Genomic DNA, 24,567 nt, shown 5'->3' on the forward strand with positions numbered 1-24,567 from the left:
TTTTACCCATCACCTGACTAGGGCTACTAGCCAGGCAATCCTCATTCTTTTGATGGGGGGGGGGTTCTTGTGGACAGGGGCCCTCTGGGGGTCCACTGGCCTCCCTGACCTCTGCAGCCCTGGGCTGACTGAGGCAGGGTAGAGAAAGGCAGGCTACCTGCACCAGACTGGGTCCCACCTTGGAAGGGGCCACTGACATCAGAGGCTCTGCCAGGCCAGGCCTGGCTACCTCTGGGGCAGTTCCTTCACAAGGGGTGAGGTCAGATCCCTGAGGAGGCTGACCTTCTCCTAATGTCTGGGGAGAGGGGGACTTTTCTTCCTCTCCACTACTCTCTGTTTGTGTGGAGTGATCCATAGTTTCAGGCTTCACTACACCTATGTCAGTCTGAGTATAGGCTGAGACCATTACAGCCTTGCCAACCCTTTCAGGGGGGCACTCAGTTTGTGTTTGAGCTGTGACTGTCACAGCTCTGCCAGTCTCTACAGGGAAGTCTGTCTGTGCCTGGGCTGTGGCTACCACTGCCCTTCCAACCTTTCCAGGGAGGAAATCTATTTGGACAGGGGTTGTGACTGGCACAACCCCACTACCCTTTTGTGAAAGGCCTACCATTTTAGAATGGGTGTCTTGTTCAACTCCAGCCCAAGCTGAGAGTTCTAAGTCATTCCCCAGTAAGCAGTCTACAGGCAAGGTTGGGGACACTGCCACCCTTTTAGGGCCAGTGACCCTCCCCAGCTGAGACATACCTCTGCCATGGGATGACTGTTCTGTTTGCCATCAATGTTAGTCACCTGGTAGGAGAAACCAGGCAAAAGCTGCTCAGAGGGAACTAGCCAATGGGCCACCATAGTGATGCTAGCTCCAGTGTCTCTGTAGGCCTCAGCTTTTGTACCATTGATGTAGGGCTCCTGTCTGTATCTACCCAAAGTGTTGGGACAGGCAGTGAAGTTGGCAAACCCCATGCCACCATCACAGACAAGAGTAGTTGCTGTAGGGGAATTGGCTAAGCCAGGGCCCCCCTGTGTTCCCCAAGTAAACCCACCCAAATTTCGGGGGGCACTCCCACCACCTGGGGGATTACTGCTGACAGTAATAGGTGGTGTGACAGGAGTAATTGGAGGAACAGTTTTGTTTTTAGCCTTTGGGCAACTGCTGTCAGTTTTCCAATGCCCAGGAATTTTACATTCATGACAGTAAGGCTTTTTAGCTGTGGTAGAGGAGGGAGCTTGGGACCCACCACCCTGTGTGGAGTTTTGGGGCCCTGAGGAAGATTTCTCTTTTGCTTTATCCCCACCCTTCTCTTGAGGCTTGGTGGTATCTTTCTTTTGGTCACCACCCTGGTTTTTAGGCCTGATCCTGGCCCTGACCCATTTATCTGCCCTCTTTCCCAATTCTTGGGGAGAGGTCAAATCTGAGTCTACCAGGTGTTGATGGAGAAGCTGGTTTTGACAATTACTTAAAATCTGCTCTCTCATCATCAAATTGTACAATCCTGTATAATCAGATACCTTACTTCCCAGCAACCAACCCTCCAAAGCCTTAGTGGCACATTCAATGTATTCAGACCAGTCCTGAGTCTGTGTCTTCTGGGTGTCTCTGAACATTAACCTGTACTGTTCAGTGGTTAAGCCTTACCCATCAACTAGGACACTCTTCAGGACTCTGTAATTTCTGACATCCTCTTCTCTAACAGTGAGGAGTCTATCTCTGCCTCTCCCCTCAAAGGAGAGCCATAAGATTGCTGCCCACTGGTCTTCAGGAACCTGCTGCACTTTGCAGGCTCTCTCAAGAGCAGTCATCCATTTGTGGATGTCATCCCCACTTTTGTAGGGGGGCACAACCTTGGACAGGTTCCTATTATCAAAGACCCTATCTTTGTCCTTAGGGACAATGCTGCCACCAGTGGGCATAGACCCACTGTCTTTATGCTGCCTAGCCTTGCTCAGTTTCTCTTCCATCAGGGCTACCTCTTGCTCCTGCTTTCTGATCCTCAGCTGGGCTTCCTGCATTCTGGCCTCATGCTCCCTCCTCTGAGGGGTGGTCATCCTTCTCCTGGAGTGACCTTGAGAGCCTCTAGAGGTATGAGAAGCATTGGATTCACCTGAGTGATTCCTTTGCCTCCCAAGCCCCTGGTTAAGTCCACTGGGGAGATCCAATGGGGTGATCCCATTGTCAGTCCCCAATAGCCTTAAGTTAGCTGGGCCACGTATAACACTTGGCACTGGGCTAATTCTCCCTTCATCCTCACTACCTCCTGTATCCCCATCACTTTCCTCCTCTGTAGTATGATTCTCATCTAAGGGATGGCTATTGGAAAGGGGTACTTCAGTAGCATCTTCAGAAGGGGGGCCTCCTGTTCCTGTCCCTAAGGGGCCTAACTGGGAGGCTTTCCTGAGAGCTTTCTGATCTTCATCAGCCTGTAAAAGCTCTCTGAGTTCAGCAGAAGTAGGATTCTTGGGCTGTTTAAGGCCCCTGATATTTGCCAACTGCCTGAGCTCATTTTGATTAAGGGTAGCAAAGATGGATGGTGCCCTCTGGGGGTCACTCTCAACAGAGATGGGTACAGTGGACCCCTCTGCCCCAGCCATTGCTCTTAAGTGTGGGTGGATGTGTTGCAATCTACCTACACTTGGGTTTACCTACTAAACCTATCTAGTAGTTGTAGTCAGGGTGTGCTACTCCCTTTGCTCTACAACAACTAAGTTCAGTAGAACTTAAGTATATCTAATCTTGTTTTATATGTACCTACAGGTACCTATGTGATCTTTCAATTGGTAACCAAGAGATTACAATGGTAAAACACAGCAAGCTCAAATCCAACCGCTGCTCACCAATGTGAGAAGTTGGCCTGGTATATGATGTTCACTAGTTAAAGTGACCACCTTGTACCATGCCAAGCAACCCTTATGGTGTGGTTGTAAGTCAACCTTTTCGGACTAGCTGCCCTAGTGGTAGCGTAGGCTAAGCAGTCTTTGAGGCTAAACTCGTGAAACGTGTTAAGCAAGCTGTTTTACCAAATGCAACCCCCTTTTATACCAATGAAAGGACACCACACAGATATATATTCAAAATATATATGTATTTATTTCTCAAAGTAACCCCTAGTCTCTTTATGAGCGCAGGAGCACAAATCGTCAAACAAGATTACAGTAGAATACACAGAAGTTGCACTTTATATGGATAGGCCCTGGTGGCCGCTCAAACCATATACTAAAATAGTGGTATAAGTACCACGAACAGAAAAGGGAAAAGGCCTAGGGCCTCTAGAATCGCTGGGCCTACAAGGAGCTAACTTCAGTTAGTGACCAGGAGGTCCACGGGTTGCGTGTGCAGAGCAAATAGTCACACGCGAGCTCCCATAGGTTTTCAATGGGTGCGTAAAAAGTACAAAGTTACTGCAAAAAGGATCTTCCGGATGGACTATGAACTCAAGATTCGAAACACAGACACTAGAGATGATACTCTACACTTGGGCACCGGAGTGCCAGCTTTACCTCACCCACAGGAAGCGGGTGCATAGGTCTCGAAGTGCGTCGGGTTTCTTCTATCTGTTCAATGGAGCCTGTAGTCAAAGATGCTGCAGGCGATCGGTCCGGAAGAGATGCGGTGGATCCCAGAGTGGATCGGAGTTGTAGAAGACCTGTAAGCAGAGGGGACAGTGTTCACAGTCACTAGCCAGTGACCAGCGTGGCACCAGGTGGGTACCAGGCGATGTCGGGTGCAAACAGGAAGGAAGGTGTAGCTTGTCTCTGCAGCCACGTGGTCCCTGAAGGTCGACGACGTCCAGGAGTCGGTTCACGAGCTGTCCCACGCAGGCTCTCGCTGTCGGCGGTGTCGGCGACTTGATTGAAGCAAACAAGCCTTGGCAAAAGCAATTGTTGTGGAAAACGAAATAAGCTGATAGTCCTGACCAGCAAGGTCAGAGGGATTGCTCCTTTGGAGGGGAGCAAGGGCCAGTCTGGAGCAACCAGACCAACGGTGTAGTTCTTGAAGTTCGTCGCCAAGATGGCCACTAGCCAGCGGGCCAGCAACCGGTTAGGCGCGTCGAGTGGCAAAATGCAGAAGGGCCCCACGCAGATCGTGGAGATGCTGGAGGGCTCACGTTTGGTGCAGATGCTGCTCGAGGGTTGGGCTTCTCAGATCCCAAAGCACAACTTGGAGGGAGCCTCGGTTGTTGCGCTTGCAGCTTGTCGTGGTCTTTTCAAGATGGCTGGCTCCACGTGTCTCGGTGCCTCCACGGGTCTCCTCTTCTCAGGGACTGTGGATCGGGCGGTGAGAGGTCTGGAGGTCCAGGTCTTGTCAGTCTCTGGGCTCGGGCTCGGGCTCCGGCGGGAGGCGGCGGCAAAGCAGACGTTGATTCACTGGATTGTGCTTGCGTTAGCAAGGTGGTCACTCCCTGACCACAGGGGAGATTGGCTTCAGTCCTCTGTGCGGCAGAGTGTCGAAGTTCCCGTCTTCTTCTTAGTTTCAAGTTGATTCCAGGATGTCTGAAGTCTTAGGACACAGCTCCTACCTTTAAGCGGATTCTAGGGGCCGGACTACCTGCTAGGTCCCTCCCTAAGGGTGGGACCAGGAAGGGGGGTGGTTACACCCCCAATCCTTTGTCCAGCTCGCCCCAGGCCCGGGACTGTGGTGTGCCCCAGGACCGGATTGAACTGGCATATGCACCGAGGCTCCTTGTGAGCCTCAGGCATGTCTGGTTTCTTTCAAGCCCTACCTGACCAATACACAAAATCCTGTCTGGGGTGGTGCACGCACCTCCCCTGGCAGGAAACCCTTAGTCCACACCTCCCAAGCTGGAAGGACTCCCAGCAGCAGGAGGGCAGACTTGTGTTTGTGGTGGCAGCATCCATTTTGTGGAGCTGAGGCTATGTCTGATTTTACCCGGGTTTCAGGTACTGTACATGTCGTGTCCCTCTAGAAGGGTGGAATGCTAACCCCGTCGCCAGAATTGGCGAGGGGTTAGTATTCCAATTCGTATGACACCTTACTCGACATGTTTTGATAAAGCCAAACCAAAGTTAGCATTTAACCGCGAGGTTCATAATGCACTTAAGAGTATATGGTATGACGATATCTGGAAACAGTAGAAGGAAGTTGTTCCGACCACTGCAGACAGGCTCAGCTCATGCCAGAGCACCATCTCACATGGAACCAAGCACTCTGCCTTCAGGATTGTTAAGGCCTGCCATAGGAGTGACTTATAGGTTAAGATGTGTCCCGTTTAAGGTTAGGTATAGGTATACTACACCTAAGTAAGAGGTGGTTACACCAACTTACCCCAGCTGAGTGATCAGCCAGTTGTGTCAAATTTGTTAGGCCAAGCCTGGGGTGGCATAATACATGCTTCAGCCCCTGGCAGGCCTTAGATACACCAATGCCCTGGGTACCTAGTGTACACTGGTACAGGGGCTCACAGGGTGATCCAACCAATTGGGTATGTACCTAGGGTACATGGAGTTCATTTTAAAGAGAGAACAGCCAGGCTGAGATCCTGAATGGCAGGATCTCAGGCCAACTAAGTCGAAAAACCAGCTAGACACTAGGCAAAAATTTGGGGGTAACCATAGTCAGATATCCACCTTCCTACAGCGATCAAATGGGACAAGTCGGTTGTTATACCGCTGACGAAGATAACGTCCCAGCCTCAACTGGAATACCCCTTATTATGGACGACAGAACCAGTTAAATATCTCGGAGTGCGGGTCCACCGCGATCCCGAGGTGGTAATCAGGGAAAACTATGGTAGAGCTTACGACACACTGGTGCATCAGGTGGATGGATGGTTGCGCCTCCCCTTGTCCCTAGCGGATCGCATCGCGGTGTTGAAAATGGTTGTCCTCCCCCGCTTTCTATATCTATATTGCAATATACCGGTTAAATTGACTCAACAATTTTTTAAAACGCTGCATACCCAACTGCTGCGCTTAATATGGGGGGGACGAAACCCTAGAATTAGCTGGAAAACACTAACCTTGTCATATGACAAGGGGGGATTTGCAGCGCCAGACTTTTATGTGTACTATCACTGCGCACAAGCGCAGTATGCGTACTTTTGGTACAGACCACATGATTTGTTCCACATGTAGCGGTGGAGGATGGGGACGCACATCCCACCCCACTTAGAGGAATACTTACGCATACTGTCCGGCACACGCCACGCACGGAAATTAATACACTCGACATGACTATTCATACCTGGCAGTCGATTGGACGTAGGGCGCACAAACTGCCACTGTACGTGCCGGCACTGCCACTGGCGCACCATGCTGCCCTGTCTGTTACACAGGAGGTGAGTCCTCTGATATCACTAAAAGAAGCCGGTATAACTCGCATGCAAGACTTGTATAAACAAGGACACTATCTAGAACAGAGCGATTTGACATACATATAGAACCCCACACCTTTGTTTTTGTATACTTCCCACCGTCTTAAATGTGCCATGAGAGATCACTACCCATGTTTCCCTGCCGAACCCCCAACACTCAAGGCCCTACAGTTGATGCTGGTGACTCCATCTAGGAAAAAACTAATCACTAAATTACACAGGGCTGTGCAGGAGGAGACGGTTAGTGGCCACGATAAAAGTCTAGCGAGGTGGAATGATGTACTGGATCCCCAGATCACGGGAGAAGAATGGGAGCGGATGTGTCAATAGACGGGCCGCCTTACTCCTAATGGGTACCTGCGCATTATCCACTTCAAATTCTTACATCAAATATATTATACCCCATCCAAGCTACACAAAATGGGGTTGAGGGAGTCGGATCAGTGCAAACGGTGCGGAAAGGAGGGTGCGGAATTCCTGCACTTTGCCTGGAGCTGTGAACCAGTGTTTGGGTACTGGAGAGAGGTGCTGAATCACATTCACATAATGACGGGGGTCTTGCTTCCCTGTGTGCCTACGGTGTGTCTGCTGACTTATGTACCTCAAATGAAAGGCACTGCGGGCAGATTTGTGAGGGTTGTTCTTCTGTTGGCCAAACGGCGCACTCTGTTTACGTGGGACAGTGCAGCTAAACCAAAATTAAGTGGGTGGATGTCAGATATGGTATATTGTAGGGAAAACTTAGAACTGTATGTAGAAGAGTTGCCTATCTCTTCCAAACCGAAAGATATCTGGGGGCCGCTCAAACGTTTTCTTGCTGAGGCAACACCGGCAGATGCTGATTGATTTTGTACACCATGTATATTAATACTGTTGTTGATACACGACTGTCATTGCTGCAGGACCACTGCAGAGCACTCACTGTGTTTATGATGTGCACTTTGTGCTCCGTGAATCTATCTGGAACTGTAATGTTGTTGAAACGTTTTGTTCATTATGTTTACGCTGCTCACAGATGACAGCGAGATGTATTGTATTTCAAATAATAAACAGATTTAAAAATCTCCCTGTGCCCAACAAAAATGAATGTGTCCATCTGTAACGAAACTGGTGCTCATCTAAAGCACTCTGATACCAGATGTCTCGGGTCTAGTTTGCGCTATATAAAACTCTATAATAAATAATTAAAAAAATGCAAGATGTACGTGAATTGCACACAATGCAGATCCACCCTGAGAACCCTGCCATCCTGCAATTGATGGAAGGAGGGTGGGAGAACACTGCCTAACATTCCAGCACTCACTTTGTCCCAATGCAACATGGTAAATGCAGTGCATTTCAGTGGTAATATTAACATTTTACCAGCCTGTGCTGAGTAACTCTACACAAGTGTTTGTGGATGAACTCCTTCATTAGCAGAGAGCAACAAGTCATTTTGGGGTATTAGAAATGCTGCCCAAAGTCTTCTCAGTTCTCTGTGCCACTCACTGGGCGCAGGTGCATCAACACACGCTCATCAGCTCCAGCATATCCCGGTCTTTGAAATTGAGTAGGTGCACCAGAAAGGGCCTCGGAGTGCTCCCGGCAGCTGGTTGCGAGCTGGGACCCCGTGTGCTCTCTCTACCACAAAACCGGACCACAAGGAAGCTGGGGTCACCAGTTGCCTTAGCCAGGCTGCCATGAAACAAGGAAGGTTGTCCCCCTCAGCCCCTTCCGGAAGGCCATTAACATGAATATTATCACAGCAGGACCTCCTCTCCATGTATTTTGAGTTTATCCTTTAACAAGTTCAGGGGGCCCATCATATATTGAGTACGTTGTGAAAGATCCCGGGTGCGAGAAGTGACAGCATCAATGGGCGCTGAATTTATTGCCACTTTTTCAGACAGCTTTGATTGATACTTCTGGAGTAAAGTAAAGGGTATCTAATGTCACTAGTGGCAAACGGGCCTTCACACATGAAGGATCTGTTGAGGCCACGGGCAATATGGTGTTACCAAGGGATATATTGGCCAGTGGCTGTTGTGAAAGCTGCAGTGTACTGCACGTTCTGCCCTTACGAAGCAGTGGGTGCCTAGTGATGGATAACTGATATAGAGAATGTAACCGGAGATGAAGCTTAGTTTATACTTAAAGTTGCACCAGCCACCCAACCTGCTCCACACTCGCTCTGATTGTAAGGTGTACAGTGGGGGCATGAGCTGTCACGGGGGCCTGTAGGTAGGAGGCGGAGGTAGATAGCAGGAGGGCAGAGAGTAACTCATCGCAAATAAGGATTTGGTAAGGTCTTGCAGGGAGGCCAGTTACCACAGTATATCCCAATGAGGTCCACACACCATGGACTCAGTTCCTCAGTGTGCCTACCTCACCTTTTGGGCCATGGACAAGGGGGCGCAAGCGCCTCAGAGCACCATCGGTCCAGCCAGGCTGCTGTAGTGTCCTGCTGGACACACTCTAGTGTTCAGGCATATAGTAGTTTATCAGTCGCTCCTTTGAGGGGTGGTCCTTACACTCACCCCATGCCCATCCAACACAGGCGTCACCAGTCCGGTGACCCTGCCAACAAAAGGGCCCAGGGCACGTGCTCATGGCCAGTTCCAGGTATAATACTCCGGTGTCTGTGTCATTATTTTTGAAGTATGTTGGCCTAGGGCCCACAACATTACATTGGCAACGAGCCGGTCTGACGCTGCGTGTACACTGGCTGAAGCTCTGTTGTACCCCAAGGAGAGATGCAGTCTGAGGCACCCTGCACCTGGTGTCTGTAAGGCATGCCACTGCAGCTGCACACAGAGAGCCTGCACATGATTGGCCTGGGTGAGAAAAGGGGCGAAGGGTCACCATACCCTTGAGTGACGTCCTCCGGCACCTACAGCACCTGTGTGGGGTGAGGAGACAGCAAGCCTTAGTGCCCACGACAAAGAAGAGAACCAGATCAGCAACTGTTGTGATCCTCACTAAGCCAGAGCCCAACACCTGTGGCCGGACTAAGAACACAGTTGACCACCACGCGGCCCTGTTAGTCGACCCTGGAGATGGTGCATGCTACTGCACCCAGAAGAAGAGATAGAAGTGTGACCTGCTGCTCTACACTAGGAACCTGACGCCTGACCAAGTTCAAGAGGGAAAATTGTGTGAAGCCGGGCCTGAAAGGCATGCTCAAGACAACTCGAGCTGTTGATGAAGTGCATCCAGACACACAAGTAGCAAACTACCAAGGTGACATGACACAAGAACGACCTGGCAACCGCACCGCGGGAGACCCAAGAGTAACCTGTAAGCATTCTCTGCCTCACGCTTCTCGGCACATCTATCCAGACACCGTCACCAATGGCTCTGCAAACCAAGACATCCAAGAACAAGGATGCAGATACCTCTATAAATGATGAAAGGGAAGCCCTGGCCATCATCACTCCAGGTGGTTGACGACTCAAGAACGAAGGTCTGCAACCATCATGGCAAGTTGTCACCAAATGTCTTCCAGGTTCACCACGTGCTGGCAACCCCATCACAACAGCCCATGTCAAGTGTCTCAATCACCACCACCCCTGGAGAGATCAACAAAGGGATAAGAACGAGGACTCACATCACTGCAAGAGTACACCCGCAGATACAAGCCAGCCACTGAGGTGGAGTGATGTCCCTGGAGACAGCTCAATGAGAGAACTACATGGAAGCCACCAGCAAGTGCAAACACGTCTCTCCCCCTACATGTCCCAGTGCGACCGTCAGTTCCCAAACATCGGCTGCTTGAGACAGATGGCCTCCCTGCTCACAACCGCACATGCCAAAGGAGAGGTACAGCACCAGCAAGTACACCAATGAATATGGCTGCGAAGTCCCTCCAGTCATCCTCACTCCAGGTGAGCCATCACTACCTGTCATTCAGGACATCTATATGGCAAATATATCCATCAGTGCCATGGGCATCACAATAACCACCAATGGAGCACCTCATTACCCAAGTGGGGCATCACCCCTGCAAGGCACCAAAAAGGCGCTCCTGACATTATGAGTGACCAGAGGCTATCTGCTAGGCCAACCACACCTGGATACTGTTGGTAAGCACTCAGACCACATGTCCTCCACCCTGCGGGTTGCACAAACGACTCAGCCGTGGTTCTGTCGGTGATCCTGCAGCGGCCTCAGGTGGCCCACACACAGTCCTGCACAGTCCAGCAAAAAGGGCCTCAAGGACATTACCACACTAAGGTATCTTGGTACGTGAGATGGTCTGGAAGCTGCTCCACTGACAGCTGCTTCACCGACAAGGTACCCGAAGGCACGGTGGTTTCAGAGGAAGTCGTCCCCAGCATCATCTACGCCATCCAAGTCCTGACAAGACTTGCCTTCCCAGAGTTAGGACACCCACAAGAGAAAGCTCCACAGCGATTCTCCTGATGCCCGAAGTTTGAACTTTTAACACCCATTGCATTACAGCGAGAGCACGCCGGACTGATCACCATCACATAGGTGGACTGTTACTCAACTGACGTGAAGCAGAGGGATCCGGATTTCATCAGCACAGTATTTGTGTCCAGAGGTGTTCTGGTTAAATGATAGATGCGTGCCGAGATGCCCGGGTGCTCCCAGCTGCACCTGTCCACCACTGTCTTGGGGACTGCCTCTTGAGGCTGTGAGACAAAGTGTTTTTTAGTTGTTTTTCATTCTTTCCCACAGGTAGACTTGTTTTTGTGTTCAATAAAGTTTGGGAGGAATGTAGTGTCCTGCTGGACACGTTCTAGTGTTCAGGCATATAGTAGTTTACAAGCCACTCATTTGAGGGCTGGTCCTTACACTTACCCTACACCCATCCAACACAGGCGTCACCAGTCAGGAGACCCTGCCAATAAAAGGGCCTGAGTGCATGTGCTTATGATGTAATACTCCGTTGTCTCTGTCATTATTTCTGAAGTAAGTGGACCTAGGCCCACAACATTACAGAAGCAATCCAAAGAGAAGGGGGAAGGAGGTGAGGAACATAATCTAAGCTGCCCCAGGGCCTCGAGGAAGGAGAATGGAAGATGAAGAAAAAAGGCACTCACCCGGCGTAAGGCTCTTGTAGAATTCCCTGTGCTTTTAGTGGGTATGTCGTTCGTTCCTTACAAGCAGCATTAGCGAGGAAGGGGGCGCAGCTGCCAGCAGTCCGGTGAGGGACCACGAGGCACTGGAAGGAAACAAGGTGGGGACTGCACATGCCAACCCTCCCGATTCAGACAGGAGACTACTGATTTTAAGGCAAGTCTCCTGCCTCCTGATTCCTGCATTCAAAAACGCGATTCCTCTCCAGGCTTCAGCTAACAGGGCCTGGGCTTGTGTAACTTGGAGTATGCACTGCCAGTAACCTGCTCCTGCAGGCCAGTGCACAACGCATGCATAACGCTTTCTTTGCCTGCCATAGCGCTTTATTCCATGCTCCTGACAGGTAAAAAAAAAAACAAGCATTTGCAATGAAATCGGTCTTGCATTTGTGAAAGTTAGAGCTATTGGCATTGTATATGATAATGATTTTTACGAATGCTTTTTGTTTGCAGTGGAGTAACGTAACAGGTAAAGCAGCTGGCTTTGGAGTTAGTGAACTGAGTTTGAGTGTCGGATTGATAAACCGTCCTGTGCTTTATGTAAATTACCTTTTTTCTTTCAATTAACGGGTGACATTCACAGTTAATTAATAGGTGGTGTTACTATTCAGCTCAGCTGTACACAGTACATCAGCCTCAGAAAGATAAAATGCTGAGACATTCCTATTGGGATTAACTCATGAAAATCACAAACTACACCAGGGTAACCATATGATTGGATGTCAGCAGAGACCACGTTTTCGATGCTGTGTGTTCAGTTAACACAACAGTGCATACAGGGAGCTGTATTCTTCCTTTAGTTCAATTGAACCTATGCATCTGTAAAAAAACATGTTTTAAAGACCCGGAGCTGCAAAAGTTGTGACTTAGACAGTGGTGAGAACTGGTTTATATATATATATTTTTTTTTACTTTTTATTTTTTTTATAACACACTTTATTATGTGAGAACTGGTTTATATATAACACTGAGTTACAAACATATGTGTGCAGCAGATACATTAACCAGCTATGCTGCCTTATTGTGTTCATGTGACTGCCCTGAGGAGCTGCTGCTGCTTTTTGCTTCACATAAGCCATTTATATTCATTACTCAGCCATCACTGTCTGAAAACCCCCTGGTCACCACCAGGCACTCAGCAGTCAGTGTGCTTCCGGACAGACTACCACAGTCTCATCAAAATAGGATAGCCACGTGCACCATCACTCACGCCACGGGAACAGGTTCAACCAGGGTCGGTGCGAGGCTAAGTGACAAAGGGGCATATCAACAAGGGCTTTATCTCTGCTTTTTTGGCTTTAAAAGTCAAAAAAGCAGAGATAAAACTAGCACCCTATCAACAACAGGGTGCTAACATGCAAATTTGCATGTTAGCACCCTTTTACTCTACGCTTCCCCTTGCATCTCTAATGAGATGCAAAGGGGGCGTTCCAGAGTAAAATAATAGGAGAAATGTCGCTAAGCGACATTTCTCCTATTATCAAGAATGTCGCTAACCATGTTAGAGACAAAAAAAGCAGCGCTAACCGCGGTTATCGCTGCTTTTTTACGTCTGGTATTTTTCTGACTTAGCCATGATATCCTATGGAAGGAGGATATCATGGCTAAGTTTGCCTGTCCCGATCAACAAGCTAACGTGAGATTATCACTGGGTTTCCAGCGATAATCTCACGTTAGCCTGTTAGCGTGAGGATTTTTATCGCTATTGAGATAAGTGTTGCTAATAGCACGCTATCTCAGCGATAAAAATTCACGCTAGCCGGCGATAATTATCCTAGCGCTAAGTGCGCTTAGAGATAATTATCGCCGGTTGTTGTTGATATGCCCCAAAGTGATGCCTCCCGTGCAATTCCAAAAGGGTTAAGGGGCATATTATCAAGAAACGGTGTTAAAATTATCGCCGCTTTAGCGGCAGAAAACTGCCGCTAAAGCGGCGGTAATGGGCTTGATAATATGCCCTTGAGAATTCCCATAGAAGCCAATTTTCTGGTGGCAACCTGGGCTTCTATTGGAGTTCTCCAGGGCATATTATCAAGCCCATTATCGCCGCTTTAGCGGCAGTTTTCTGCCGCTAAACCAGCGATAATAGTAACGCCGTCCTTGATAATATGCCCCCTCATGTTTTTAAAAGCACGCCATCTCGGTTCTTAAGTGCATGCAGGGATTTTCTTGACATTTTAGAAGAGTAGAAGTCGGAAAGGAGAAAAATTGGGAGAACAGTGTGTGGAGGTGGAGTGGGGGCAAAGTAAGAGAGAGATGAATGAATGGATGGACGGCTCTATAGGGTGAGTTGGTGTGGTGGATGGAGGAGTGTAAGGCTCGGCGAGGGAAGTGATAGATGATGTTGATGAATGTAGTGGATGGATGGATGAATTAGTGGTTTGGATGGATGAACGAGAGGATTGATAGGCTGGATTGATGGAAGGACGGATGGATCAGGTGTGTGGGGTGGGCGCATTAATGGGTGGATGGCAGTGTGGTTAAATGGAGGGATGGCTGGATAGACAACTTACTCTGGAGATTGTCAGAGGAGTGCTGAAATCCGTGCCACCCATCAATTTAAAGTCGCAGTTCGAGGGGCCGTTTATAGTGACCGTCTGCTCCATGTCTTTTTGTAAAGCAGGTAATGCGAACAGTGTGTGACAAGGTTGGAGCTCTGCACACTGCTGCCCCACAAGAAGCACCTGAGTTTATTTTTCATAGACAGGAGCTGGGGCTGCTGTCCCTCAGTGAGGTGGAGCAGAAGTGTTACTGAGAGCTGTTTGTGCGGTGCCAGGCAGCGTAGCAGGCGCAACAGGATTCATGGCGGCTCCAGCGGGAGAGAGCAGCGCCCCAACTATGCAGACTCTACAGTGCAGGGCTGCCGCTGCCTGCTCTGGAGGAAGGAGGAGGGCTCAGTAGGTAGCACAAATGACATAAAGCTGCCACCCCATGGAAATGGGTGCAGTGCTGAGACAACAACAAAACACATCACTTTGAAGAAGTGCTCCTTCTAAATAGAAAAAAAATGTCACAGAAACGAAATTCAATGACAAAAGTGGAAGAGGAGAAGTCCTCCGGCTATACTCCATGGGAGTTAGAGATTGAAAAAAGGTGGGACAAGCAGGAGCTATTATCCAATTGGAAGCAATGGTTTTTAAAGGACACTGATACAAGCCAAACAAAAGTTGGGGGTGGGGTCGAAGCCCATAGACTGAGTACAGCATGTCTCGAAGACAGCGCAAGCGCATTGCCTAGGCTCGACCTAAACATTTGCATGTCTAATATCCAGTCCTGCAGCAGAAGACATGCAAATCTCAAACATGAGTATTCCGATTGAGGCCACAGTAGCATTCACAGGAGGAAATACATTCTCCTGATATTATTATTATTATTTTTTTTTTAAATCTTCCACTTTTCCCTTCTAAAATATTGGCATGTATGGGGTCACATACTGGTATCCTAATCAGCCTCCCAATCCTCTCCGTCAGGTCCCACGGGCGGGAAGGCAGGTTCTTTCTGGGCCGCAGTGATGATGTGGCTTGAGCACAGTAGCAGGCCTGCAGGAGAGTTGCGGAATGGCTCCTCCCTCCTTATGTTGCAGGGGCCCCAATGGGCGAAGGAAGTGCCTCCAAGGAGGACCCGCCCGGTGGTTACAGCCTGGTCCAAGCATGACTGACAGCCGAGAGGCAGTTTTCAGGGTAAGACTGGTCCATAGGGTCCCCTAACCAGCACCACAGGATCACTGGCCCACCAATGGGGCTAGAGCAGGACTCTAAGGCCACCGACTAATGACTGCAGCACCCCTGTACCAGCCGCCAAGTCGCCTCAGGCTACGGGGCCACACCATGCAGCTCTCTGCCCTGGGTCTTGTGCCTGGTCAGTAATATTAATCCATAGCCTTGAGTCGTATCCCTGAAGGCAATCTAGCCATTTGAGGGGTCAGCAGGTTCCCTCTGACAGAATGACCACAGGTTAAAGCGGGCCGCGTCCGGAGCTTGGTTAAACTGTAGCCACCATGTTCGGCAGGTTGGTCTCACCACCCCCCCCCCCCCCCCCCCCACCTAACAGACCTACATTCATTATGGTACCACTCAGTCATTCAAAATTTATCAGCTTAAATAATTTAATGAGAACAAATCCAACATGTTGTTGGCCTGCTGTCTTGTTCCACAAAAGCACTGTTACACAAAATGGACCACTGATCGTGATCAATAACTCCTTCTTCTGACAATGCATCAATTTCCTACTTATTGTTTTCATAAGAGTTTTGGGGATCTATATTCAGTTTCAGAAAAAAACGTGCCTCGTTATGCCGTTGATAGGATAACAATAAGGCCGCACTTACTCGCAGATGTAATCACTGCCACCTTGTCATTACTTAAGTTCATTTCATAAGTGCCTTATCTTATTTATTATGTGAAAAAGGAACGTGTTTTGTGTGTGATGGAAAATGTGACAGCAGGTCTCCTATAAGCTTTGTCAAAAACAAATTTAGGTGTAAAACTACTTTTAAGTTTTAAAAATGGCTAGGTTAATGGTCCTTTTCACTCAGAGTCCACTCACAAAAGGTTTATAATACTCCTCCCATTTCAAATTCAAATAAATGAACTAAGTCCTCAAAGTCTTAAATCATTAAATCACTATCACAAGTGGGTCAGTAGATTTCAGAAAGTCCAAATTCTAGTTTCTTTATATTTTTAAATTGGTTAAATCGTTGTTCAAACCTGTTCTTTTTTTTTATACTTTATTTTCAGTTTTACCAAATATACAACTGGCAGTCTAAAAAACACATGGTCAAATCATAGAAATATATGCAGATATTTTGATAGGGTGAATATGACATTCCTTTACTCTATAGGAATTGACATGGGATTCGAACCCCCCCCCCCCCAGACTCCCTTGTGTCGCTTTTATCCCCAGCATAAACAAAGCACCCCATTGAATCATTGGGGGACTCCAGCTTGTACCTCCCTAGTGCCATTATGGACAGTCTCGTCAGTCTCGATGTCTGAGTCTGTGTCCATTGTATGGACAGAGAAAGAGGCTAAGAGATTGTCTGTCAACGCCCACCATGTGTTTATTGCTTCTTCGAGTTTTTTGTCCCCTCTACTTAAGCGTATGTGCATTTCCTCCACTAGGGCCCACACGCCACATCTTTGTGCCGTAGTTCTAATGTCCATCGCCAATTGGCCGAATTTATAAGTCATCTTACGGTCCAGTGGACATCTAAACAGTCCCAGCAGGCAGCACTGGGAGGATCAATTCAATGCGCAGCCGCGTAGCACGCCCCAATTCCTCAACTGCCAGCTGCCATAAGGAATATACGGCATTGCAAGACAATGCCAGGTGCATAAAATCTGCACCACTGGCATCATACAGTGGATATATATCTGGGCGTGTCAGATCCATTCTATGGAGATGTACTGGCATCACGTATGTTCTCTGCAAGAAATTATAATGTATTAGCTGAAAGCAGGCATTACTAGAGACGATATGCGTTAATTCGCAAGCTTGCCGCCAGTTGGCCTCTTCTTTCGGAGTTTCCACATAGACTCCAGGCCACCAGGGCTCGTTGGGGAGCATCCAATGTGTCTGAGTGCATGGCTCTATACAGAAGTGTGATTAAGTGTCTGCTCGTGCCGCACAGGAGAAGGATCTCAAGAATGTGGGAGGATGGCAGGGCTGCAGGGTAGCTTGGCCATGCATGCCTAGCCACCTCTGCCAAACCTGCATGTTGCAGAACCCCCCCCCTCCAAGCCTGAAAGCACATATTAAGTGACATTTGTCGAACTATGGAATGACGTGAGGCTCAGAACTGCCACCACAAACCGTTGCCAGATTGCGGCCATCTGTCTAACTATATATGGAGTATGTCTTGGAGATGTCACGCCTCCACCTTTCCGTCCAGTAGCCATTTTTCCCAGTTGGGGCTCATATCAAGCCATCTAGCTGCATGTTAAAGCTGGGCAGCATAATAATAGAGGTCCAGGTGAGGAACCTCTAATCCACACAATGCGTAGGGCATGGACAATGTAGTCAATGCTATACTACTGCGATTACCCACTCACAGGAGTAATGTACGGAGCGGATTTAATTGGCAGAACATTGAAGTCGGAATGGGGCACATAGGGCTTTGCAGTGTAGGCATCTCGGTAGAAGAACTATCTTCGAGATGGCTAGCCTGCCCATCAAGGACAGGGGTAATGTGTTCCAAAAAGAAATGTATTTCTTGCGAGAGTCCACGACTCTGCCCATATTGAGTTGTAGTTGTTGCATCCCACTATGGGCTATTTGTATACCCAGGTACCTAAACGAGATTACTTCCCAGCATAAATCCAGGGAGGAAAGGAGATCGGCCGTAGTCTCAATCAGAAAGATGAGCGGGAAAATTAGAGATTTGGAGTGACTCATTTGAAGATCGATCCTTCACCAAATTCCTCTAGGAGACTCAGGAGCTCAGGCAACGCGGTGCGAGCAACGAGATATAAATTAATGCATCGGCCGCATGCAACGATATGACATAGTGAATTTTGCATAGGTGTATACTATGCGGCCTTAATTGCCAACGGTTCAATCGCCAGGGCAAACAGTAGCAGGGACTGTGGGCAACCCTGTCTGGGGACTCGGCCTAATGTCCAGGGTTCCGATCGGATCTGTCCCACCCGGACCCTGGCGATGGGATTCGTGTATAGGAGTTTGATCCATTCCTGGTAATGTGGCTCAAAGCCCACAACTCTGAGAGCCTCCAATAGATATCCTAGTCTACTGTGTTGAATGCCTTGGCTAAATCAATAGAAACCAAAGCCATTTCGGCCTCTCCACCCTGGATTTCGTTTAGTATGTGCGCAAGTCGTCTGAGGTTCATGCCTGTGTGTCTGCCTGGAATGAAGCCACACTGATCCTTGTGGATCAGGCTGGATATGTGAAGAGCCAGACGATTTGCTAATGCTTTGCTTACATTTTTGATGTCCGAGTTTATTATTGCGATTGGCCGATATGCTACTGGATTTGACCCATCTCCACCGGGCTTCAGGAGCATACAGATTTCCCCCTACTGCATGGTCGTGGGAGAAAGCCTGACTCTCTGGCCTTGTTAAAAACATTAAGCAGGCGTAGTGTCGCTTCCGCCTGGTAGGCCTGGTAAAACCCATCCCTCCGTGGGGTCTTCAAGTGTGGCAGCATGCCCAGCGCTATTCTTAAATCCCTGAGTGCTAGGGGAGCCTCGAGCTCTGCATTAGCCCCGTCTGATTACTGTGGAAAGGTCAAGCTCTCCAGAAACGGGATATACCTGGCAAGAGAAATGGTAGGGTCTGTCATGTACACAGTCTGTAGGTAAGACCTGAATGTGTCTGCTATGCCCTGTTGTGTAGCTACTAGTTTGCCCTCTGGGGTGAGCAGATGTGGTATTATTTGGGGGGATGCTTCCTGCGTAATATCCATGCTAATAGGCGGCCAATTATGTCCCCCTCCCTGTGTAGCTGCTGCCTGTACTGTTTTATGATGTATTTGTCAAGTCTGACCCAGAGATCCTCAATATGCCTACTTACATCTTGCTCCACTGGCTGTGCTGTCGGTGATGTTAAATCACCAGCTTGAACCAAGGCCAGCTGTATTTCCTCGTTATGCACGTCTAGTTGTAGTTGGAGGCGTACTCTGCACGATAGCCCTATACACATTCTCCTCAGTATTGCTTTTAGGGTCTCCCATTCCATAGCTCTCCACATCGTGGACCCCGAGTTTATAGTCAGATACGAAGTCATGCCCTGGGCCAGTGTGTCCCACCCTACTGGGTCAGTGAGTACCTCTGTCTACATCCTCCAATGTCTATATATCCCTTGCTGGTCGCCCCAATTCCATTTGCAGCTGACAGGGGGAATGGTCAGAAAGGTAATGCCCCAGGTGTGTCACTGTCACATTGTCCAGCATGTCGTGGTCAGAGCACAATAATCTCTCTAGCCTACTAAAGGTATTATGTATCATGGAATGATATGTATACACTCTTTACGATGGGTGATTCTGCCTCCATATATTAGTAAGTCCCAAATTATGCATGGCATCTTGTAGTGTGGCTGTCATGATTGGCTTGGTGTTTACTCTGTGGGGCGACATGTCTAAGTCTCTATCCAGGACACAATTAAAATCACCCATCCATAGAACAGGAGTTTCTGCCTTCTGCACCATCAAGTCCTGGATAGTCTGAAAGAATGTTGGGTCATCATTATTGGGGGTATATGTATTAAGGAGCGTAATTGCTTTACCATCAAGGGAACCCTGTAGAAATACGTATATCCCTCCTACATCTGCTTCCGAGGAGGTCAACGAAAGGGGAACACCTGGCGCCACCCATATCCGTGTCCCCCGAGCATAAGTGGAATAAGAAGAATGATATATTTGGCCTCACCTCTTTTTTTTTAGCCGTACTGCCCCTGCATCATCCAGGTGGGTTTCTTGTAAGAGTGCAATACTAATCCTATGCCTCCTAAGGAACGAAAGCACCCTATACCGCTTCTTGTATGAGCCCAGGCCCCTGACATTACAGGTCAGGAGTCTATAGGTGCTTTCCATAAACTTTGGAGTACTATCGTGCCATCTCCCTCCATCCCATGTGATTCTGCATGCGTCTTGACTGCCTTCAAACAAAGCTCCCAACGAATCAATCATAACAACTGCAATAAACTATCCCCCCCCAAAGACACACATAGAATAACTAACGTCCTATCTGCGACCACCCTCTACCTGTGCCAGGACTTGCATATTACCTCTACTTGTCCAACAGGGAAGGTAAAAACAAAAATACAAACTAATGGCTCCCGGCCCACCCTTGGGATGCAGCCCGACTAATGAAACCCAGCAGTTGTAAGGTTGGTACCCCCTGCAGATCCCAGTCCAAGGATGGTGTGCCTCCCACCCTTGGGTTCTCTAAGTGCTTGCGCAGCCCCATACCCGCATCCAAGTCCAGCTGGCTGTGGTTTTACAATTCTTCCAGTGGTGAAGCTGTCACTGCAACAGTGTCAGGTACAAAGTCCAATTGTGTGTCCACTACGTCCTTGGCTGAGGTGAGATCCATCAGAGGGGTGTCCTCTGCAACCCCCAGTTCAGTTTCTGGAGAGTTCTGTATGTGCATAGTGCCATTGTCACTGATCGTTACCCTCTGCAGGCTGAAGGGTTCCTTGTTGGAGTTTCCTGTCAGAATATCATTGTCGCTCCTCTCCCTCTCGCTGGTACGGAGGGGCCCCAGATCTCCTACGGCCCTCACCAAGCGGAGGCACGGGCACCACATCGCTCATGTTTTACCAGTCCCAAAGCTCCTCCGGATGGTCGAAAAAGCGAGGCTTCCTCGGGAACAGAACCTTGAGCCGCACCGGGTACAACAGCATGTAGTGGAGGTTTAAGGAGCGGAGTTTCTGTTTAGCTGCGTTGAAGGACTTGCGCTGCTCCTGCTCTTGTTTCGTCTAGTTGGGATAAATGGAAATTTGGCTGTTATTAAACTGAATGGCAGACTTTTCCTTGGTCTCTGTCCCTATAATTAAGGATCTTGGCAATGAGGGCTCGAGGAGGAGCGCCCGCCGGCGGAGGAGGGGCCAGGTCCATTTGGGCTCATTCCACAACAAAAAATTGTGAGAGACCCTGTGGCTGTAGGTCTGTGTGCACACATGTTTCCAAGAATAATTTGGGTGTCGTGCCCTCAACTTTCTCAGGAAATCCCAATAAGCGGATGTTGCTCTGACATGAGCGGCCCTCAGCGTTCTCTGCTCAGCGCCCTATGTTTGCTGTGGAGGTGGTCATTCGGGTATCCTGTTGTTTAAACGCCGTAACTTCCCCCTGGAGTTCAGTGATATTCCCTTGAGCCATCTGTACCTTGTCTCCTACTTTCCACAATTCGCGCGTAAAAGATTTACATCAATAAAGACAGCCTCAATTTTATTCTCAAGCGCCTTGCGGAAGCCATGTATTGCAGGAAGGAGCTCAGCCGGGATGGCTCTTGGCTCCTGTTGGGGGGCTGTTCCTCTGTCTCCTCTCCCCCTTGTCTCGTGAGCCTGTGGGGTTGTTGCCTCGGGGTAGTGTATTGAATGATTGTATTAGTTGAGTGTGAGCGTGGTTTCCAGATTTTCTGGTTTCACATTGTACAACTCAACCGCCAGATGTATATACTTAGCTTCCCCTACACCAACCTTACCGCCACCACCCACCCATCCCCCCAATTCCCAGTTGTCACCATGCTCGCCTCAGTACAGCCCTTGGCCACATCACTGGCCATACATTTTGGCCCCTCTGAAAATGTTTGCGAGTATCCATGTCATAGATGCACTGGTAAAAATAACTTTGCCCAATATCGCAGGCTTGTGGAACAGGATGTTCTTCAAAATTCAGATTCAGGGGGGTGACGGGCGCCGTACGCAGCCTGGATTTGCGTGGTAAAAATCTGCGTTTAATGACTTGCATAGAAACAGTAAGTACGATGTAATAAATGCATGGTAATTGTAGGTTGTTGTAAAAACATCATGGTAAGGCTGTTTCCCACTCACAGGCCTCCTTCTGGCTAAATCAATCAAATTCAACAGAAGTGTCTTATGCTGTCGATGCTCACCACAACAAGAATAAATGTAATCTTTACATGGTTTCAGCTCCTTTACTAATATGGCTGCCAACACTACTTCCCCTGATGAATTTCTGATGCAGCATGCGAACATTTAAATATGTGCTTCTTTGTCTAACCTTAATTTATTTGGAGAAAAAGAAACAGTGACTGAGTGCAAGCTTCGCTTAGGTGTGTGTATGTTTATTTGAAAATGTATTTAAAGCTAACAAAAAGGGAACTGGCTGTATAGTTGTAATTTACAGTATAGTCTTATTTCTCTCGCAGCAGTGTTTAGCCATTTTAAAGATGTATTACAGGGCCAAAAACTGAAAAAATATTCCTCAACCAATTGAATACTACCTTAGGTGACAGAAAATACCAAATTTAAAAAGATACTCATCCCCACCACGATCGCTGCTCCACACGGATGGGCACATTGGAGATTACTGAGACGCCATTACATCTTCAAGTGAAAATGCATGTTTTACATGTTTTGGTGCTTTTATTGCACAAAAAGGAGAGGTATTAAACCCATATATTTTTAAGGAACCTTGATATGTGGAAAATATTTCACGTTTATGTGTGAAATACAGATTTTCTCGCCACTGTGCATAGGTTTTACATTGTCCAGGCTGCTAGGATTATGCAGCTTGGAGGACCAAGGTTATCGAAATTATATGACATAAAATGCTAATTATGTGGCACTTTGGTGGTATTATTTTCATCCGTTTGAGCTGAAAACAACAATTTTGGTAAAATCCGCATATTTTGGAAACTATGTGGCAACATCTGATGCTTGCAGGTCTAGTAGACAGTCTCAGCGGTGATCGGTGTCTAAGGGGAAAGCATTGGCGAAGATAAAAGATCTGGCTTTAATGTCCTAATGCCGAAAATAACAGGCATGGACATATGCCTTTTCCATGCATAAGTGCATTAAACCCGGTCCAACTGGCCTTGCATGCATTTATTCTAACACTGTCTCGGCCCCCAATGTGCGAAATAGTAGCCTCACCAACACTGTTTAATACTAGCCCCCCCCCCCCACTCAAAAAAATTGCAAATGCCACCCTGCATTCCACATTGGATAAAAAGCACATATATTGCTACTTCAAGAACTTTCTGACTCTGGAAGCTGACCACTCCTGAGCAAAGTACAGACATCTGTGCAGACAGAGCTAGCACATCTGTTATGGAGGTTTCCATTGGCATTGACACAGAAGTAGATGACATAGGCCTCTTTACCATTAATCTTGACAGAAGAATTGATGGGGATATTGAGTTCCTCTGAGTATGGATCCAGAGATTGTTTATTTCAGACGTGGAAGTCAAATTCCTCAACAGATTGGTCACAAACTCATTGATTTGGCAATAAAGGAGTACAGTCCTGCAGCATGTACGTGTCAGAAATAAATTCCTTTTTACTCTGCATACAACAGAAGCAATGCACTCTTCTGTTTTTCATTGGCACCACCAATCACCACATACGAAGAGAATATGAGGGACAGGAGTAGAAACTAGAAAATGGGAAAGAGATAAGAGATAATAGAGATACAACAAGTCTGACTCATCACTTCGGCTGGGCATTTACTTCTGCAAGTCGAAGTGGGTGCCTAAAGGTCTTTAAAGTTCTGCATCTGAAGAGAAAAGGCTACACCTTAAATTTATCTCTGTGACACCAACAGTGTGTTCTGATATGAAATTTTTATTCCTATAACTGAAGCATCACAAGAGAGGAGTACCTTTAATATGTTCCTCAACACATTTCTTCTACCTGCCTCAAGCTTCATAACTAGGTGCTCTGTGATGAAGGCAAGCTTAATTTCTACTCTGCTCTTTTGCCACTAGGAAAGAAATTAACAAGAATAGTCTGTGGTTGCTATCATTAGAAGAACATATATCAATTGCTGAGAGCTTTTAGTACTATATACTTAATCATAAATATTTACCTTGTATAACATTATCTTGACATGGGAAGTCTCCTATTCCACACAGCATCAAACCCCAGGTTAAAATGCAAACATTCTTTAAATCTTTAACAATGCTAAAAGTCAAATGTTCAAAATCATTCAAAGTTTGTATCAGATAATGACTAGTTTTCACAATATTTCTCTGTTTTCGCAACTGTCCTCCAAGCACTCCGAAGGAAGCAACTGTTCTTTGAAAAATGAAATCCTGAAGTAGCATGGTCCTTGCTGCAGCAATATTGCAGCATGGTTTGTAGCAATGATTCTGTGAAACATGGAAAGTTACACTTAATCATTCAAGATCTTTGCCACTATTTTAACACAACATTAGAGTTTAGAGATTGCAGAGAAATGTAGTTTGTCATCAAGGCGCCATCTTGTAGTGTGTTCTCAACTAAGGAGAAGCCTCACACCAGACAGCGATGACACTCTGTGAACACCATCAGCCTGTCCTTCTCAGAAATACATGGTGCAAGCATGTTCGGAGGGTTGTGTTCTGTGAATGCTGAGCCATAAGCAGAAGCCATGCCACCTGACATGCCTGACAGTGGGAATTTGTTTTTAAAGACCTTCGAAAAGGAGCTTGACACGTTTGACAGTACTTTAGCAATCCAGGATACATTTCAGGCATCGGT

This window comes from Triturus cristatus, chromosome 2_2 (genome assembly GCF_964204655.1).
Source record: "Triturus cristatus chromosome 2_2, aTriCri1.1, whole genome shotgun sequence".
NCBI lineage: Eukaryota > Metazoa > Chordata > Amphibia > Caudata > Salamandridae > Triturus > Triturus cristatus.